Consider the following 16,283-nt stretch of genomic DNA (forward strand, 5'->3'; position numbering starts at 1 on the left):
AAAGAAAAGATCGATTTAAATAAGAAATATAAAAAAATATAAAGAACATTATTTTTATCCACCCAGCTGTTAAGAGGGGCGGGGGAGGCGATAAGTAAGTATTTGTATTTTCTTCTTTTGAATACATAAATGTCAAAGAAAGATGTGTTGTAATATGTGAAAATTCAGAGCTACAGCATCGATTTGTATAATTATTAATGTAAGTGTAGCCACAACTAGCCATTCTAAGAAATTACATAAATTTCCAGGAAGAATCTGACTGTACTTGAGGGACCCAAATTTGTTTCTTGCGGACGCGTACTTTACGATTATGTTACGCCACTGCGTCAAATATTTAATATTACAAGAACATTAAGACGTAACAACAAAATGAGATTTACAATTATTATTATAATCTAAGCCCTAAAATTCAAAGTTAACTGGTACAATTAATGTGCAACAAAGTCAAAATTGCTAATTAAAAAAAGTCAAATTAGCTGTATCAATTGATTACACCAAAGATTTCACACTTATGGGGCAAATGACTATCGTTTTATGATTTGTTGATGTTGAAACCGATTGTGTCGAAGAGTAGGTAGATACTTTGGGCCCCTAGACAGGATTGTAGTTTAGCGCAGACCCAGGTCCCCGCTCTATCAAGCACAGACATTTTATGTGCGCCCTTCAATATTTTATACTTAAGCCATGGTTTGTGACATTTACATCCTACAAATTTTGAAATGAGGAAACAAAGAACTAGTCATTAAATAATATATAGGTTATATTTAAAGGTTCTTAGTTTGTATTTCTGAATTTTTTAAAGAAAATTTAGCATATTTAAGGATATTTCAGTTGTCTTACTGCTTAAAGAACGTCTTAAAAAACGTACTATTACTACTGCCATGGTTAATGAAAATTCCAGCAGCGTGTTAATGTAGCTCTGCCAAGTGTAAATTTCTCTGTCGCGTACTATTAAATATAATTTTCATCAGAAATGAGTTATTTTTATAGGCTATTATATAAATATAATAATTTGCTGACGTTTCCTTGATGACTGTGTATCGATTCACATCCATATTTCAAACTTAAAGAACCTTGCATTCTAATCTCGCCCAGGGCCTCGCGATATGTTGCTACGCCACAGTACCTAAGATTTTTGTAACTTCTCAAATTAGTTTCATTATTATGTCAAACCAACTAGCACATATTTTCCAAATTTGTTTCGAAGGTCTTGAAATAGGTTTGTGTGTTTTGTTCATTTTATGCCACTTTTCTGGTCTTGAAATCGTAAATCTTCTCTCGGTTTATTTTTTCGTTGTTCGTTTGTTGAAATGTGTAAATGGAATTGCCTGCTATTTGAACCCGTATGAAGATACAAGCTAACAATAATTATATTTTGCATCTTATTACTATCAATGCTGTCTGTAGAACTAGATAACTAAGCCCCGCGACAGGTTAAGTTTGCAGCAGGTTTTATGTATCAATCCACTCTAGAGCGGCACTCAGCATCCCCGTGCCAGTCTCGCCTTAACCGCTGAGCTGTTCATAACACAAGACGGTGAGAAAATCCGCAGTATTGCAGCTGAACTATTTTCTGCGCGCACGTTTGGGTCTATATATGCGAAAAGTTGCTGCAAGGTTAACCTGTCGCGGGGCTTAGCAACAACATTTTTTTTGTACTGGGTACAGAGTCTGAAGAAGACCTTGGTAGAAGGTTCAAATGTTTCGTTTAGTTTATGTTTTAAAATAAAATAAATTTCTGCGTTGGTCAGCATATTGAGTTTTTAATATCATGGAAACAAGGCTTAATGGTGTTACAACAACATGAGAGAAGGACGATTTGTTGAAAGAGATGACAATATTGAAAAACCTTTCATAATGCAAATTCTGATTTCATGTTCCATATTATGGACCATCGTGCCTTAGTGTTCAGGGGGGGGGATCTTGAGCAACTAATTCGGATATTGAATTGGCAAAATTACACCAGAGAGAAAATCTGTTTGATTGACTGATTCATTTATTTGGTCAATTTATTCACAATAAGGCTAATCGGGACTGGACGTATAGTTTAAAGTGGGATCCGAATCACCATGTGCCTCCACCGGGTATCGAACCACCCCTTGATTATACGACACTACCACTGCGCCATAGGGGAGCACCCCCCCCCCAAAGTATAATGTACAACAACCACCAGTAACACAAAGTTCCAAAATATTTACGATGGCACTTTTTGCGACACTTGGTTCGTACTCCTTTCCAGGTGTCAGCAGTGACGGCAATTAGGGGCGGGGCCGAGAGAGTGCAGTTGCACCCCCCCCCCGACTTTTTGAAACTTTTGCACCACGCTAACCTCATGTATCAAGGGAAATTAAACTGTCCTTGCCCCCCCCCCCCCCAGTTTTGCACCTTGGCCCCCTAGTTTTGGAACCCAATCACCGCCACTGGGTGTGAGTGATACAAATGTTTTCTACCAAGGAATAAATGTCTGCAATTTCAAATTGATAAAAGTGATGAACATTTTAAGTGCTCCTAGTACAGTTTAGAATCGAAAAGTTGGCAACGGTGACTGCGTGACTCATGTATCTGGAGACGGTGCAAAACCGGAATGAGCGTTCGCTGAAGATAAGCGAGCTTCGTCTTGCAAGGCCTTGCAGTTACCCGTGGGCTTTCGACCCTTGACGGGTCAAAACTCAGGTAGGCTATATAGGGTGCGTTCCGAAAGTCTTAACGAAACGAACGCATTCAACGAAAATAACTGGGCTCGTGAATCTGGTGAAACCAGTTATTTTACAGACTTATGGGACACTCTAGGCGAAAGCGCAGGCGCAGCGTTTTGTTTAGAGAAAGTTTCCGCATGGCGTCAGCGGAAGGAATGTCCTTATGGCAAAAATAAACTCTATTATGGCCACTGTTACTCATTTTAATCACATTCTAAGAACGGTCAAGGCATACTTATCTTGTGCATGTTGCTTCATATCGCTATCTGTTAAAATTATAATACATTTTCCGAACTAGTGCAGTTTGAATCCATCAGCACGCGCTTTGTCTGCAAGGAGCAGACGATTTTCACGGAACAAACCAGCATCCTGGCCCGTGCGTTTGGTGAATCTCGTTCTTGCACGAAACGCACGGAATGCGACTTTTGGGACAGCATAATGAAACTCACGAAACGCACGGAAGCACTTATGGAAAGGCCAGTTACCATAACTCGTTTAACGCGTTAAACTCGTGCGACTTTCGGAACGGGCCCATAGTTTTACTCGCCCGCCCACCAGCCAGGCGGGCCTACTAAGCGATTCTGACCGATATGCAGCTCTCTTGAGTCGGCACATAAAGGTCGATTTTAAGAAATGACAATATTTCCAAATATTTATTGGATTTGGATGTCGTACTTCAAACATCGTTGAATTCTATGTAAAGCGTATGAGGTACTGATCGGAGTTTCATCGTCTACTCAAAAGCTTGTCTATAACCCACAATTAAGGGTAGCTGCGAATGTTTCGCATACCGTTGACAGGAATAAACAATGTATGAGACAGCTATGGAAATGATAAGGATCGTGGTCAGTGTAAAAGGATACGATTGTGCTTTACGTCATACATTCCTTCGGCCGTATCCTAGCACAGGCTATTGTATACGTGCAGACAATTACTTCGTAGTCTCATTGCGTTAGCAGTGTTAGTGTTGTAAATACGTTTCTAGCAGTGCTGAAGCAGAAACAATGGAAGCCCAGGCAAATGGTAAGTAAGAGTATCTGCCAATTCTCTTAACAATCATGGCTGTTATTCTTGTCTTAGGTTCGTCATGTTTCTCAATAAAATTTACATCTTATTATCAGTTGCTTCAAGGTTGTCTGTTTTATAGAGTTCAAAATTCTTCCCTCCCGCTCACAATAACTTCCACCACATTACTTTGAAGCAGGGGCGTATTTTAGCCTAGGCAGATAAGCAGGTGCCTAGGACGGCAGATTAGAGGGTTTGGCGGCTTTTAAGCTAGTACGTTTCATTATTATATAATTTTTAAAATTTCTTTCTTTAAGTAGTGATTTGAGAGTAAAGAAAGATGAACTAATATTGATCAAGTCAGAGGCAATGTAGCCTACTCACTACCTTTCTGTAAACTGCAACAGACAATATAGCACGTGTACCAGTTTTGCATTTCATCACTTGTTAGGCAACATTAGAAACATCAAACTGGTCTCCTTGGGTCATTCCATGTCAATTCTCTCAATGAAGAACTGAAATGTCCCCCACCGACACGAATTCCAACGAAATTTTGTATACTTGTAGCTTTGACCTAGGTAAGAAACCCATTCAATTTTTTCCTCCCTGGACCTTACAGTTTTTCAGTTACGGAAGGTCAATGTTAGCAGGTTTTTCTAATAAGTATATATCACTCCGCACTCTTCGTTGCAGGAGTGCAGTAGGGAAGACCAAGGCCTGTTTACGGTATTTTCTGTAAACCAATGAAAGTGTGCAGATTCAAATAAAAAATACCCGAAGACTTATCTGTTTTTTCCCATCTTTGGAAAAAAATGATTTTGCATAAACAAAACATGTTTCTTACTGCAAAAAGCATCAAATTTTATAAATTAATATTTGAGCCAAAGGTGGTCCTTTGAACTTATCTGTATTTGTGTTTCACTAATCCTCTAAATATGTTCTAACATATTATGGAAAAAAAAGTTGTGAAGTTTTGATAGCTCATGTATAAAATTTATGCTATGAGTAATTTATGGAACACACTTATGGAGAGTTAAAATAAATGCACTAATACAAATACAAAATTTCGTTTGACATGGTGACATGGGCTAGGTGAATTAGCATGGAATTACCGCCGACAATAATGAAGACTTGATAAATTTGAAGTGAGCAAAAGCCAAGCGGCAATGCAATTTTTAGCGGTCGTCCAACGTGGATTCAGTAGAATGAGGTTGTGTGATTTAAACAGTTTTGATTCTTGAAGAATGAGTGACATTCGAAAAGAAAACTGAGTGGTTCTTATTACTGAAAATTGGCGAAAGACAAAGCAATAAAAAAGCTGAAGTAGTGAGATAGAATGCAAAAATTGATGTGCTGTTTAATAGACGAACACGATACGCTACAAAACATTCCCTGCTTGACAAGTACTGGGTAAGCTCAATGTACGTACATGTATTATTATTATTATAATTATTGCTATTATTATTATTATTATTATTATTATTATTTGTGAAGCTTATGTAGTTAGTCAATAGTACACTATAGTCGTTTCGAGATAAGGGGAGGCATCGTTTCTTAGGGGCGCTAAGTAGCTAATTTCGCCCTTGCAAAGAAAATATTAAGAGGCAAGTTTTATTGAACAATATAACCAATCCACAATGTTTTTAACATTTTAGGATTTGTTATTAAACATCTCTTCTGTTAAACGAAAATGATGCTGAAAGGATGGGAAAACGTTCAAAGGCAAACGCAAGCAGAGTATTTAGGGCATGCTTGTCGACACAGTTAGCATGCATCCAACTTTTTGAGACTTTTTGTGGTGGAATAAACAATACAGCATTGGACGATAGCTGAACTACGTTATCACTTAAGCAACACTGTAATATACGTAAAGAGTAATTTGTAGACCGCACAGGTAATTATAACGAGTAATTTGTGAGAGAACAATATCTAAATGCGTATTAATTCTCAAATTGTCACGAGGGCCTTCACGATGGCGCAGTGGTAGCCTTCTAATCAAGGGGTTCCCGGGTTTGATACCCGGTGGCAGGACCGCGTTAGGGGTGTGCGACACGTGCCACCGCATAGGGCCTCGCGCATCAATATTATTAATATTTTATACACATTTATTTCTTGTGCAGACCTGATCACATTAGAATAGAAGAAAGAAAGACAGCAAACATCTATTAGCGATAGAGCTAATCACCAGAATTTTGTAACAGGGATTGCAAGGTGGAAGCACGTTCTGTCCGACGATGGAACGCAGTTGAATTACTTGTTTGTGACCACAACCTTCGACCGATTTCCTGTCATAAACTATAACCCGAGAGAGTACAGGCGCCATGACATGATTCTTGGTTTATATAGCAGGGTTTCGGAGCAGAGTGCGGAGCGTACTAAAGGAGCGCTCCGGAGCGATTTCGAAGCGTCAGTTCTAGGGATGGCCAGATCCGGATCCTGGCGGATCCGAAATCCGGATCCGTTTTGCCATCCCACATGAGCGCTTTGGAAAGTAAGAATGTGTTTATAACATATTGTTACCTGTTAATACACACACACATATGTGTGTGTGTGCGCGATTTGTAATTAATACACTTACAAGTGAGGTCTAAGTCTCCCCCTCCAATTTCCATGAAACTTGGCAGGTGTATAGAGCGGCCCAAAGAAATACGTGTTTTTTTGTTTGGGCTAAAAAACTGTTTTAGGGGGCACCCCCCCCCTCAAATGTCAAGATGAGGACAAATTGAAGTGGGAATTGACCCCTGTGTCCCCCTCCGATTTCCATGAAACTTGGCAGTGTATAGAGGGGCACCATGGAAGAAGTACGTTTTTTTGTGTTTCAGCTAAAGAATGGTTTTAGGAGGCAACCCCCCCTCAAATGTTAAGATGAGGAGAAATTGAAGTGGGGATCTGACCCCGAAACCACGTAAATATGGCATAGGAAGAAACAAGGGGCATAGGGCGCCTCTATGCACCTGCCAAATTTCATGGAAATCTGAGGGGGACACAGGGGTCAAATGCCCACTTAAATTTGTCCTCATTTTTACATTTGAGGGGGGGGGGGTTGCCCCTAAAACAGTTTTTTTTAGCCGAAACAAAAAAATCACGAATTTCTTCCTTTGGGTCCCTTTATACACCTGCCAAGTTTCATGGAAATCGGAGGGGGACACAGGGGTCAGATCCTTACTTCAATTTGTCCTCATCTTGACATTTGAAGGGGCTTTGCCCCCTAAAACAGTTTTTTTTAGCTGAAACAGAAAAACACGTATTTCTTCCTTGGGGCCCCTCTATACACCTGCCAAGTTTCATGGAAATCGGAGGGGGACACAGGGGTCAAATGCCCACTTAAATTGTCTTCATTTTGATAGTTGAGGGGGGTTTGCCCCCTAAAACCGTTTTTTAGCCGAAACAAAAAAAAACACGTATTTCTTCTTTTGTATCCGTTTATAAACCTGCCAAGTTTCATGGAAATCGGAGGGGGACACAGGGGTCAGATTCTCACTTCAATTTGTCTCATCTTGACATTTGAAGGGGTTTTGCCCCCTAAAACAGTTTTTTAGCTGAAACAAAAAACACTTATTTCTTTCTTTGGGCTCCTCTATACACCTGCGAAGTTTCATGGAAATCGGAGGGGGACACTTATATAACCTCCCTTGTTAGTCTTACACTTTGTAATTATATAACACTGCATATATTATAATGTTTTATTTTAATTTTTAAAACTGTAACTGTAGAACAATTGTATAATTTTTGTATAACATTTCTATCTTGTTAAATGTGTTAAGGGTTTCATCCTGGAATGGAATGTCTCATCTTTATGTGTGTTTCCATTTCCAATACATTCGAATGAATACATATTCGTTTCAATGGCCTTTACAAAATCACCTCTGACATTTTATGTTAAACAAGTAAGATTATTTTTGTGCACGAGTGTGTTAGCCGATGCGTAGCAAATTATTTTAGGAACAACACTTGAAAAAAAATCTTGATAAAAATTGTTTTTGTAATCGAAGATCATAATACCTTTTAAGGTGTGGTAATATTATAATGGGATTGAGATACGAGACTCTCGGATCCGGAACTTTCGGATCCGGATCCGGGATTTTCGGACCCGGATCCGTTTGGCCATCCCTAGTCAGTTCTACTCCACTCCTCGCTCTTGAGCGGAGCGGGGTACGACACTCTATAATTGTAATCAACAATGACCAATTATCCTTTCAACTAAGTATAAGATTCAATATGTCTTTTCCGGACTATTACCTTTGCCTTGCCTTTAATCGTATATTTCTCATGATCCGTAATTTTAAACAAATCCTAGATAAATCGGTAAAAAATAGGACACCGAAACTATGGAAAAGAAACATACTGTGATAGAGAAACAAACACAAAGGAAACACCAATGACATTAACGCGGGTCAAACCAACACCATTTGTCGTTGAGAGCTGAACTCACATCCACGAACTCGCAGAAATATTCCCATGGAATTCCTTATTCGTCTGATATTGAATACCCAATGATGCATTCTGTTATGTAATAGACACTTATGAAGTGAATACATAATTAGGACTTTGCCAGATTTCAGAAAACACATACACACACACATACGTAAAAGATATGAATAAGAGGTTGTTCATTTGGAAATTAATTTCCAAGTTGTATTTTTATGCTCTTGTGAATAGATGTAAAGGAAAGTGAAGTCTCTTATTGTTAAACAGAATTACAAATGTATATTTGCTTAAGAATTAATTTATCACAATATACATTGCAATTATATATTCAATATACGTTGAAACAATGCCTTTTGTTATGGACGTTTGGTGGATTTAAAACTCAATAATACGCTATCGAGAATAGTCCTCCAGTTTAAATTCTACCTAAAGTGGGATTCGAGCCACTATATCCCTCCACCGGGTATCGATCCCAGTGCCCCTTCATTACAAGGCGACGTTGTTACCACTATGTTATAGGGGTACAGCTCGCTACTTTTTTTTTTTGCAGTACACATTTATCAATTCTCTGATTATCATCGTCGCGATTAGCCAAAATTCAAAGATAAGTAACAAAAATCAAATCAAATGCCATCAGTGAGGAAGGCACGTATTGCTCGCAGCCCTGTTTTTCAAAATGAAACCATAAAATTCAGGACATGCCCCTATCCATGTAGATAATATTACATTTTGTGTATATCACGGTTATTAAGGTTTATACATCTTCTTTCGACTTATCTGCTGACTACACATTGTTCATTACTGAAAACTTGCTTTCAGTTTGCTGTGTACAACGTACTTAATACAAAAAAAATATTAATTTTATACGTATACGTTTTCTGGCTTTCTAGACTCAGAAAGTTAAATAAACCAACATTCCATTCGTCGTTTTTCCAAAATTTTTGCAATTTTCTTATAACCACCATGCATATTTCCAGGTTACTGCTTACAAACTTGAAATGTTAGATATGGCAACCAGACAATTTGTAATTTTTTGCAGTAGTATACGTATGTAACCATTAAATACCTATTTCAACTTCCTGCCTTTAAAATTGGGAAAAAGAATCGATATGACAACCCTGTATTTCATATTATTTAAATTCCCCTGTTCGGCTGTATACAAACAGCATTCCGATTTTCGACTTTATACCTTCATAAAATTAAACCAAATGTGGCAACTTACATTTTTGGTTAAGCCGGTTTTCAACTTTCTAGTGTCATGTTTTCTAGATATGAAAACTCTGTATTTCAAATTAAAACGTTTCCTAATTAGCCGTGTTTACGGTAACATTAATAAACATGATTCCGATTTTCAACTTCATACATTCAAAAATCGAAAAGTTAAAATTAGCAACCTGAATTTCCATTTACTTTAAACTTTTCCCTTTCGCTACATTCAAAGTATCATACATAACTAGCGTAAAAGACAGATATGGCAATCATGAACCAGCGAGTGTTTTGCATGAACACCTGTCTGCCTTTTATCTTCCTCCGTACAAGTTGCTTCGCCTTTCCTCTACGCGCTCCTGGCCTTTAGAAGGTCGAATGGATTCTCTGCAGAAGTTTCGCCAGTGTTACTTGAACAAATATTCCGGAATAACTCACTTCTCCCGCGGCGTGGACTGTAACGTCGGGCCGATATGCCGAAGTGCTTAGCCCGAACCAGAAGTTGAACCGAAATGAGTTTCAGTCGCGATACCTGGTGGCAGGAAATGAGAGAGTGGTTCCATTCTCTCAACTTATAAAACCACAGGTGGCACACCTGCTATTGAAATATATTGTCCCCAGAAGTAGTAGTAGAGTAGTAAAAGTGATAAATGAAAATGTAATAATAATAATAATATCGCTCTCTTCACGAAAACAGTCCAGTGAAGATCGAAGCTTCCCCTTGCCTCCTCCACACCCCTGGCCCTCCAGGTTTGCCACACTTCTACGCTTCACAGTTGACACATTGCGCGTTATACGTATGCGGTTGATTATGCCTTCCTGGTGTATTGTGTAAGGAATATTCCTTGCTTATTGGCAACACTGTAGGTGAGTGACGTAATCTTGTCTGGACTGTTTCCGTGGCGTTAGCTGTAGTAATAATCAGTTTTATAACAACAATAACGGGCGATTTTCAAATGCCGTACAAATTCTACAAACAAAATTACTAATGTACTCGGAACCTTTGATCGTCAGTTTTCTGTATACACTCGTATTATCCAACCTCGGAGCGCTCCGGAGAGGAGTGGGCAAGTTCTTAGAATATCGCTCCTCGCTCCGGAGCGGAGCGAGCAATTTTCCAACCTCCTCTGCTCCGATCCGGAACGGAGCGTGCGTAGGTAGCGCTCCACTCGGGAGCGGAGTGAACCATTTTCTAAAATTTCTCTCCTCGCTCCAGAGCGGAGCGAGAAATTTTCCGATTCCCGCTGCTCCGCTCCGGAGCGGAGCGGAGCGAGACATTTCTTAGAATCTCGCTCCGGAGGGTGGGCAACAGCCGGAGCGTTGATTCGCTCCGCTCCGAAACCCTGTTATATAGTAGCGCAAAATTGAGAGAGAAAAAAGGGGGATTGACCATGGCAGAGAAACTTGTCCTGGGTGGATATTCCCTTTTCTGTGAAAGACGGCCGCAGCTGAAATCGAAATAAACATCAGGAGATACTTTTATCTTTATTCCTCAAAACCACTCCTAGAGAAGGGACGTTTAGGGATTTTGCCAGATTTTACCTCCGCCAACATGTTTCGAGTCCAGTCATTATCGTTTGAAACAATAGTTCGTGCGGTTTGCATCGAAGTATTCCATTTTCAGTAAAAAGAAGAACCGGCTGACATCGATGATAAAATCAGTGATTGGCAAAATAAACTTCTGTGTTAGAAATCAATCAAAACGTATTTGCCTACGATGTCTTTGAAAGAAACGCTCACCAGCAGTCGTCACGTTATCATTGATTGATTGATTTGCTTTATTTTACTTCGCTTTTTGTGCCACTTTTGGCTAATTTGCGAAGATGGTGATATGATGAAATTGATGGATTCGAACCCGGTAGCCCGGCGTCGTAGCGCGATGTGCAAACCACTTTTTTTTTTCTAAAAGCAATACCCCTAAACAGAAGTATCCCTCGTTTTTAACTTTTTCTCAATTTTTCGTATATCTAGGTTTTTCTCAATTCTCAGTTTCTCTCATCAGGACAAACACAAACATCCATGTCTTACCTGGGATTCAAACCCGAGACTCTTGGCGTCGCAGCGCGCTGTGCTAACCACTTCGCCACTGGGGCGGGCACGTTACGATTAGAAAGCGATGTGATGTCAAAATTCGACTATATGACGTGACTGAAGACTAATACACATAAGGCGAGAAATTGTAAGTATGAAAGGTAAACTAGACGATTTTTGTTTTTATTGTATTCTACATGTTCTCCAAAGGAATTTTCCCCTACGATAGTTAACAAAGCCATACGGAATGTTCATAATTTTACAATACGAATGACAATGTGTGAAGACTAGATAAAAATCACACACATTTATGTAGTAACTATATGGATATACAGATATAGAACGTCACCGACCTCCGTGACGGTGTAGTTAGCACAGCGCGTTACGACGCCAGAACTCCCGGGTTCGAATCCCGGCCTGGGCATGAGTGTTATTTGTGAGTGTTACTTCCTCAATTTCATCATATTATTCAGCCTCATCGTCGCGATTAGAAGAAAGTGACACAAAGGGACCCTAAATAACAAGGTTACATTGTGAACCTCCAACTAACACTCACGGTGTGCAGAGGACGACAATTCGAACAACTTTCCTTGATAACAGTTTGTTCTTTCCACGTCAGCCCTATAGAAAAATACGTAAATCATAGCATTTTTAAAATCCTGCGTGCTTGCGGCCATGCTTCTCATTCATGGTTTCTACTATAGATTGTCCAGCGAAAAGAATAGACTGTTCTTTCAAATGGGCTTTTACTTTCCCTACATCCCCCCTCTTTTTAAATATTTTTTTTCACAACTGAGCGCAAAGGTGAACACACACTTGCTTTTCTTTCGAATGCAAAACGCTATTCTGGAACTGGTTAAGCTTTCAGACCAGCAAAAGTTCCTTCCAGCAGCGCGTGTTTTTAATTTTGTTTGTGCAGGGGCACGTGAACGGAGGGGAACGGCGAGCCCAGCGTTGTCGACTCCTTTCCACCCCACCCCCTCAGCCAGTAAGGCGGTAAACAAAATTTCACGGAAGGAGAGGGTGATTCACCGTTGGTTTCGACGAGGAATGACTGTGGCGGATCTGTGCTTTGGATTGTGTCGCGTTGTGCTGTAAAAAACCGTTGGTTTTAATACTGAAATATGAGCGAAAGTAGTGTAAAGAAGAGAAGGCGTGGTGAGGTTCTCAAAAGTAAAGAAAGGCAAATAGTAATGAATATTTTTGTTTATTTAAAACAGAAAAATCCGGATCGCAGTGTAAGTTGGTTAGCCAGCGAGAAGGCGAAAGCAACCGGAGTTTCTCGGGCTACTGTGTATAAAATTCGGGGCGAGGTTTCTCAAGGTCTTCTTGAAACACCAGGTAAGAAACGACCCAGGAAAAGATCGCCAATTACAAGTAGAAATGTAAAATATAATGATTTTCTCAGAAGTGCTGTGCGACGTAAAGTTCACGAATTCTTTTTTAAAAACAAACCTTCAACACCTAATTCCGTTCTTGTTGCTGTTAATTCTGACTCCACATTACCGTATTTTAAAAGATCAACGTTTCATGTCTTTCTCAAAGAACTTGGCTTTTCGTATGAGAAAAGGGGCAACAAATCCATGTTAATGGAAAGAGAATATTTAATTTCTCTTCGCCATAAATATTTAAGAGAGATTAGGAAGTTTAGGCGTGAAAATAGAAATATTGTTTACACTGATGAATCCTGGGTGAACACCGGAACCTCAGTCAATTATGAATGGAAAGACAAGACAATTACAACTGCAAAACAAGCGTTTCTGGCAGGTCTTTCCACTGGTTTAAAAAATCCAACATCTCGCGGAGCGCGATACGCTTTAGTGCATGCGGGTAACGAACGCGGTTTTCTGCAAAACGTCCAACTTGTGTTTCAGTGCAAAAAGAATACAGCAGATGCCCATGATGAAATGGATGGAGAAACGTACGAGATGTATTTTCGGGAACAGTTGCTCGCCAATCTCCCTCCGGGATCTGTTATTGTTGTCGACAATGCCTCTTATCATAGCCGCAAGCAAGAGCCAATGCCGACAACCCCGTGGAAGAAGAATGATTTAAGAGAATGATTGAAATCTCATTGCATTCGTTATGATGACGACATGTTACGGAGAGATCTTCTGGAACTTACAAATATTCATAAAATTAAGTACGATAAGTATAAGATCGATGAGATGGCAAAACAGATGGGGCATACGGTGCTTCGTTTGCCCCCATATCATTGCGAACTGAACCCGATTGAACTTGTGTGGTCACAGGTTAAGCATTATGTGCGGTGTAACAACACTACATTCAAAACTAAAGACATTGACAATTTAATCACTGAATCATTTAAGACAGTAACAGTTGAAAACTGGCAAAATTACGTAAAACATGTCATGGACATAGAGAAGGAAATGTGGAATGCAGATGAATTGCAGGATGACGTTGATCAGATAATAATCCACTTGGGTGAAGATTCCAGCGAGAGTGATGATCTGACAGAAGAAAATGATTCTGGTGATGATTCTGCAATGGAAGGTATTAACCCCCTGGAGTGACATGTGAGAGAAAAGTAAGTTCATTAAGAATTATTCTTTCAGTTTATGTAATTTTGTGAATTTGTTTCTTGTTTTTAATAATAGCTCACCGTGAACTTATTTCTTCAATTTGTACGTGCCTGCGATTCAAGCGCCACGCACGTTTGTTTGGTCTTGTACTTTCACTGCCAGCAGGTCCGTTACTCGCCCCTGCGGCAAGCGGCAACGCTGTTCTCATATACCCAACAGTCTATTCTTTTCGCTGGACAACCAATAGCATTTTTTTTCTGTCAGAAGAGGACACAATCTTTAGCGTGGCAGAGGCGTGATGTGCATGTAACCGCTGTTACCGCAGGTAACAACAAAATATAAAGAATTGAAGAACCTGTCTTAAAATATTATTACATACATAAACTGGCAATATTGTCGTAAAGTAAATATTGCAAACTGACATTTTTTTCTGACACCGGCAAAAGCGAAGAGGAGGACTGTTCCGGTAACCTCGTGAAGCAACATGAGGAAAGTGCCCTGAGCCCACGCAAGGAAGACTTCGCGTCGCGACAAAGACTGTTACGGCGGAAGGAGGAGGCGGGTTATTGCCATGCCTGTTTAGACGCCACAGTTGCCGGTGATCCTTACCGGATACAGATCAGTGTTGCCATATTCAATTGACAGAAAAGAGCTAAGACACCTAATCGGGTCCATCTTACTCTGAAGGTGTCCACTCACACTGGGGAAAGCAAACTACAAAGTGATATTTTGTATTTACACTAAATATCAGCGATTACCAAAGTCCTCTTTGACCTTTTTCGACATGATGGGCGAGAAGGAGAGGAGAGGGATGGGGATGGTCAAGGGATCCGCTGTCCTTCTAAAAATGTCAACCTAAAATTCTTTATTTCACACATATAATATTATTTCGGTTACAGGAATTTGTGATAATAGTTGAAAGGGCCGATTGAGATTAACATACGTTGTCACAGGAATGCGATAATTTCAGATTGAAGCACTGTTTTTGGGTGAAACCATTACTTAGAAGCATAATTTCCCGATTGTTATCTTAGCATGCTCTGAAGTGTCAGGTGTCGTAGGTTAGAATCCTCAGCAAGAAATGGTTATTTCAATGTTTGTTGTTATTCTTTTACTTACATAATTATAAAAATTAATATTTACATGCACAAAATAATAATAATTTTATTTCAATAATTCACCATGCATCCTCATAGTCACGATTATTATTATTATTTTTTTATTATTATTAAAGTAGGGTTACAATTAAGCTTACATTTTTTTACATTGATTCTGAACTACAAAAACAGCTTTTTGCCCTACATGAATTAATATACAGTTATGCTATTTGTTTATAAGTATACATAAAATGGAATATTATAAATTTATATAATTGAAAAATATAAGAAATAGACTAAAATAAACATTTTTTGCAGCTACGTTTTATGAAGGAGGCAATGAGGTAGAATAGGCACAGTGTCAGTATTCATAGATTAATGTCCTAATCTGTTGTTTAAATTTGGCCAAATTTCTCTCCTTTCTGCAATTTACAGGTAGTTGATTCCACCGCTTTACTTGCCAGTGATGACAGGGATTTTGATCCGTATCTTGCCTTGTTACATTTTGGTACTCGGATACTGTTGGTGTTGTTGGATCGCAGATTGGGATAATGTATATTACTAGATATCATTACTTTGTCCTTTAATAAGTGGTGGTGCTTGTTAATTGCCTGGTGAATTTTTAGTAGAAATGCATATTTTCGTCTGGATTCCAGCGTGGGTAATTGGAGCTCTTCTCTGCTTGCACGTGAGGTCGTGCGCGCTGTATTTCTTATGCTACGAATAGCCCAAATTTGCATTTTCTCTAGTTTCGTGGTGTTATTTCTATTAATCCCATAAAGTACAGAGGAACAGAATTCAAGTAACGGCCTAATAAATGCTTTGTAGAACGCTAATTTGTGGACAAGGTGTACATATTTGCAGACAAATTGAAACTGTTTGATTCTAGGTGCTGCGCGTGAACACATTCTCTTTACATGTTGTGAAAAGGATAAACTTTTATCTAGGTGCATACCGAGATATTTTAGGGATTCAAATGGTTTTATATTGAAATTTCCTATTTTAATGTTGTCAATTAGCGTATTGTTATTATTTTCACTGGATAGTATTAATACTTGCGTCTTAGACTCGTTCACTTTCAACATGTTAGATTGATACCACTCAATAACTTCGGGCATATTTTCCTCAATATTTGCAATTACTTTTTCTAATTTGCTTGACGCGCAGTACAGGAGACAGTCATCTGCGTACAAATATAATTCAAACCCAAATTCCCTGTCTGCGATGTCATTCACAAACATGTTAAACAGTTTAGGACCTAGAATAGATCCCTGTGG

At 39.2% G+C, this 16,283-nt stretch overlaps 1 long non-coding RNA gene across 1 annotated transcript in view; it reads left to right on the forward strand.

Moving 5' to 3' along the window:
- Positions 1-3,670: 3,670 nt before the first annotated feature.
- Positions 3,671-16,283, forward strand: part of LOC145984441 (uncharacterized) — an 84,572-nt gene continuing 71,959 nt past the window's right edge. Inside the window, exon 1 of the long non-coding RNA XR_014441313.1 lies at positions 3,671-3,719. This is a non-coding gene — a long non-coding RNA (uncharacterized LOC145984441). The remainder of the gene's footprint in view (positions 3,720-16,283) is intronic.

The sequence above is a fragment of the Lepisma saccharinum genome, chromosome 2, assembly GCF_977018435.1.
Source record: "Lepisma saccharinum chromosome 2, izLepSacc3.1, whole genome shotgun sequence".
Classification (NCBI taxonomy): Eukaryota; Metazoa; Arthropoda; class Insecta; order Zygentoma; family Lepismatidae; genus Lepisma; species Lepisma saccharinum.